Source organism: Magallana gigas, chromosome 2 (genome assembly GCF_963853765.1).
Source record: "Magallana gigas chromosome 2, xbMagGiga1.1, whole genome shotgun sequence".
In the NCBI taxonomy this organism is placed as follows: domain Eukaryota; kingdom Metazoa; phylum Mollusca; class Bivalvia; order Ostreida; family Ostreidae; genus Magallana; species Magallana gigas.
The window spans coordinates 13895496-13901042 of record NC_088854.1 but is presented as its reverse complement, the minus strand read 5'-3'; positions in this window follow the sequence as shown (position 1 = coordinate 13901042).

Genomic DNA, 5547 nt, shown 5'->3' with positions numbered 1-5547 from the left:
CAGAACCATTTCTGTGTGGTCTTTTATGACCAGTGTCAGTTTCATCTTCAGAAAAGATAACACACAAATAAAACTCATTTGGCCATATTACTACATATGCTTGTTTATTTAACATTCCAGGGACTAGTAAAGATCTTTCATGTAAAAATAAATCTTGTGTCATTACCAGCTGTGTGGAGAACTTTGACAGGGTCGGAGCTGTAACGTGAGTTAACACTATCTCCACGAATTCTGGACAGATCTTGAGCTCTCTGATCTCGAGCCTTGGCTGCCGACTCGAGATGACCGTATTGTTTATCTCGACGAGCTGGTGCTTGGATTTCTTTCATAGGTATGGCATTTGAAGAGGGTGAGGATGCCTCATATGGCAGTAATGGAGTCTGTGAATTAAAACACTCAAAACTCAAATAAATTCAATTTGTTTTTAAATTAAAACATTAGGTAATCACAGATTACTAAGCTCACTGAGACAAGGCATCACCTTTATGAGGCATCACCTTTATGAGGCATCACCTTTATGAGACTACCTTTATCATATTATATGAAAATCATACTTTATGATTTTTGATATTCATGGATACTGTTTTGACACAATATCGTATATCATCTGTTAAACAAGAGGCCCATGGGCCACATCGCTCACCTGAGGAACAATAGGTATGATAAAATCAGCTTAATGGAGTCATAATACAAACTATCTGGACAATGTACAATAATACATGTAGATCCTGTATAAATAAAATCCATTTTCCCCTGGATATTCTTATGTTTATAATCATTAGTCCCTTTTCTAACAGGATGATTTTATAGTCATATCATATGTTGAGTATTGCAGTTCTCAAAAAGATCCTTTACAATAGTTTATATATGGGATATAAACGTACATCAACCTCTGAACCTTCTCGTGAGGCCAAAGAATTGTCCTGGGGCAATTATAAAGAATCATCTGGCTGATAAGTTTCTGATAAGATTTTTAAAGATTTACCCTAAATATTCCTTTGTTTAACTTTGACCCCCCATTGTGGCCCCACCCTACCCCTGGGGATCATGATTTTCACAACTTTGAATCTACACTACCTGAGGATGCTTTCACACAAGTTTCAGCTTTCCTGACTGATTAGTTTCTGAGAAGAAGATTTTTAAAGATTTACTCTGTTTATTCCTATGTAAAACATCGACCTCCCATTGTGGCCCAAACCTACCCCCAGGGTTATGATTTTCACAAATTTGAATCTACACTACCTGAGGATGCTTCCACACAAGTTTCAGCTTTCCTGGCTAATTAGTTTCTGAGAAGATTTTTAAAGATTTACTCTATATAATCATATGTTAAACTTTGACCCCACATTGTGGCCCCACCCTACCCCCAGGGGTTATTATTTTCACAAATTTGAATCTACACTACCTGAGGATGCTTCCACACAAGTGTCAGCTTTCCTGGCCGATTAGTTTCTGAGAAGAAGATTTTTATAGATTTACTCTATATATTCCTGTTAAACTTCGATCTCCCATTGTGGCCCCACCCTACCCCCGGGGGTCATGATTTTCACAAATTTGAATCTACATTACCTGATGATGCTTTCACACAAGTTTTAGCTTTCCTGGCTTATTAGTTTCTGAGAAGAAGATTTTTAAAGATTTACTCTGTATATTCATTTGTTAAAATTAGACCCCCATTGTGGCCCCACCCTCAGGTGAGCTAAAAATGTTAAGTTTACAATACAATAAGTTGTTAAAGTTGGTTTCTGGAAGAACAGACTTTGAAAATTTTCTTAATAAATATTAACAAATTTTTTACTTTTTTAATCTTTAGTTTTTAAGATCTGTGTACAAACATAGAACTGTGAGCAAATCTCTGTATCTTGCTTATTTCGAAGTATAACACTCAAATATGGTTAGTAAATAGAAATTGTAAACAATCAAACACAAGAAACATGCACTACATGTATAACAGATAAAGAACACAATTTATATTTTTGAAATGAATCATATATATACATGTATTTACCTACATATTTCCGTCAGCGATATCAAACTCTATTTAAACTGAATAAACTCGAGAAAATGCCGAGCATCTCAACAAAACCTATTGCATTAATCTACCATTACGCAAAAGATAATGCCGAATTACTGATAGAATGAATTGTATTTCAGTAGGCACCTACCCCTACATCAGATTTTGCTTAATTTGCGCAGGTAACCAGTTAACTGTTTGATTTACCGAAGTCTCTGTTTGATTTGATACGTAGAAATCACGAAATACAGACGATAGTTTCCAGGTTACAAAGCATAAATAATGAAATCGAAACAAAAATCAGAACAAGCTAACACCAACGTCATGTGTGAAAACTGTCAACGCATTGAAATATTTGCCTCAATTTACTTCACAAAACCGGCACCAATATATTTTGCATGTTTCAAAATTTCCCTTCATACGCGAACAGTTGCATAACAAGCAAATTCATCATAGTCAGATCGACCCTTTTTCGTATAATGTCATGGCTGCTTTAAACAAAGAACCTCGTTTTAGAAGTATGGAATACGAGTCTTGGTAAAATGGGTATGCAAACCCGGCAAAATAAAAGCCGGGGCAGATCGACAATCGTCAATTCCAAATACACATTATTTTGCAGCAATGTTTACAGCCAATACAAATATACTAGTCCATCAAATATCCAGAAGCTATTAAACTGATTGAAACACGCCTTTCCTTTATTATTATTTTCGTAATAACTCAGATTTGAAACAGAATTACCCCTTAATTTTTGCAATTTATATTTTCCTTCCCATAAGGATAATTTATGCTAAACTACGTTGAATTTGCCTTGGTAGTTCTTGAGAAGAAGATTTTTAAAAATGCACCCCCCCTTTTTCTACAATTTCAAGGTTTTCTCCGCTTTGAATACCGATCGGACTTTTATTTCTGCAATTTATATTCGCCCTCCCATAAGGATGCTTTGTGCCAAATTTGGTTGAAATTGGATAAGCGGTTTTAGAGAAGAAGTTCAAAATGTAAAAAGTTTACAGACGAACAGACGGACGGACGACGGACAAAATGTGATCAGAATAGCTCACTTGAGCTTTCAGCTCAGGTGAGCTAAAAATTGTATGATAATCATATGTTCATTTCATACTGTATTATAAGATACAATGTTTATCAATACAATAATATAATATACAATATTGCATCCTATCATACTTACAATTTACATCATATAATACAATAAAATATTGTAATAAACAATGATAAGATATGATATTGTAATATATGATATGACATTGTATTGTGTTATGAATAATTGTATTTTATCACATAATACAATACCATAATATGTAATACAATATATTTACATTCTACTGTGTTTTTCCATTAAATTCTGTGATCTTCAAATACCTCTAAATGCAACAAGTAGTCAAAGGTCAAATTGACAAGTTTTATTATGACGTCACAAACGTTGAACTCTGTAAACTGCAACGTCACAAGCGAAAATCAAAGTTCACGCTTGTGGCTGTTACTGTGGCTCTTCCATTAATATTAACTTACCCGTAGGATAAGATAGGAATTTAAAGGTATGAATCACATTTGCAGACAAGGCAAGAAGTTAAAAAATGTAAATGTAAGCATTAAATCAAGATTTTTTGAAGTATACACTCTCATAACTGCAGCGGTGTGTGCATACAAATTGAGTAACGCGCGTAAGCGCGTTATGAAAATTTGTATGCACACACCGCTGCAGTTATGAGAGTGTATACTTCAAAAAATCTTGATTCAATGCTTTAATAGTATTACAGTGGAGCCTCACTTATCCGGACACTTTTGTCCCCAGGCCAAATCGTCCGGATAGGTGAAGCGTCCGGATATCTGAATTGTGATATTTACCTTTAATATTTATGGAAACATAACTCATATATTAATTATACAATTAAATATTTTATTTTGATAGCCATAAGCACTACAAAAAAAGTTTTGTAGTTTTATTTAAATTAACAAAACAAAATATTGTTAAAAACATTATTGAAGGTATGTTTTTTTCCACAGGAAACCAAGCACTACATTCTACAAGGCAACACATGACCATGTACATGTACATAACAATCACTGTATTAATCGATAATTTAATTACATTCGCATAACAAAGCGAAGAGAAGAAAGTCGGTGTTCCACTTTACGCTGACAAATCTTTTTCTTCAAGCTAGCGGTGATCGCAACTCTCGCTCTCTTGGCCGGTGGTGTTGACATGTTTGAAGCTGCTCAACATTTGATGATTGAAAATGGGTGAAAATCTGTATATATTCCCTATTGATAATTGTCCAAGCTATTTTTTCATTGACAGAACTTACCCAAGCTAATTTTACGTTTCCATCTTTCTATAGAGTTAATTGCACCCAAGCGATATTTACAAGTAGCGTGAACACTCATCCACGCCATGTTTGGCATAAATTATTATTACACTGTTAATTGAACACACGCTATAAAATTAATGTCGATACCCTGAACATCCCAAGCGGTCTTAATAACTATCGTAAACAGAACTGACTCAAATTATCAAATACGTTTTAAAGTGAATAGGCGTACGAACGATCTAATCACACTACGATTAATAGAATTTTAATTCAATCAATAGATGACTTTTTTAAACACAAATTAAACAATTTTCATGACATTTTAATCAAACAATAACAGTTCATAAGTTAAATGGCGACAATTAAACATGTCGCATCCATGGTTATCGTAATATCCTCGGGCGAGTACATAGCGTTACACAGGTGACCCCGATTACCGGACAAAGGCATTGTTTAAAACCAACAACCAGTGTCAGATGTTTTTACACCAATTTGCACTTGCGCATAAAAAACTTTTGTGCCCCCGAACACTTAAATGTGACCGTCCGGTTAAATGAGGTAAAATTTAAAGGAAAACTGTATTATGTGGTAAAATTTGACCGTCCGGATCCGGAACGCGGAATTCCGGATAAACAAGACAAATTATTGTGTAAAAATTCCGTTCCCAATAAAAATCGACCGGAAAGTGAAGCGTCCGGATATCTGGCGTCCGGATATCTGAGGCTCCACTGTATATAATACAATATCATATCACATAATACATCATAATATTGTAACATATGATATTATATTGTATAATATAGTATGATATTGTATTGTAAGATAATGTATCGTATTTGATACATAATTTGATATTGTATCATATGATACAATATAAATTGATACAACCTTATATCATATTAAATGATACAATATCATGTGATATATTTAAATATTATATAATACAATATTATATCATACAAATTGTATCATATGATACACTAATATATATTACAATATCATATAATACAATTTCATTTGATATTATCATTTATCTCATACGTGTGGTGTATATTAGCCGTGTGATAAACCTTTGCTATATCAAACGGGTGATGCTTTATCAAATACTTCCGGTCCGAACCATTTTTGACACAACCCCACGCATGTACGCTTCAGTGACCTATTTTCTAAGATTTGCTAGTACTTTCAACATAACTATATCTT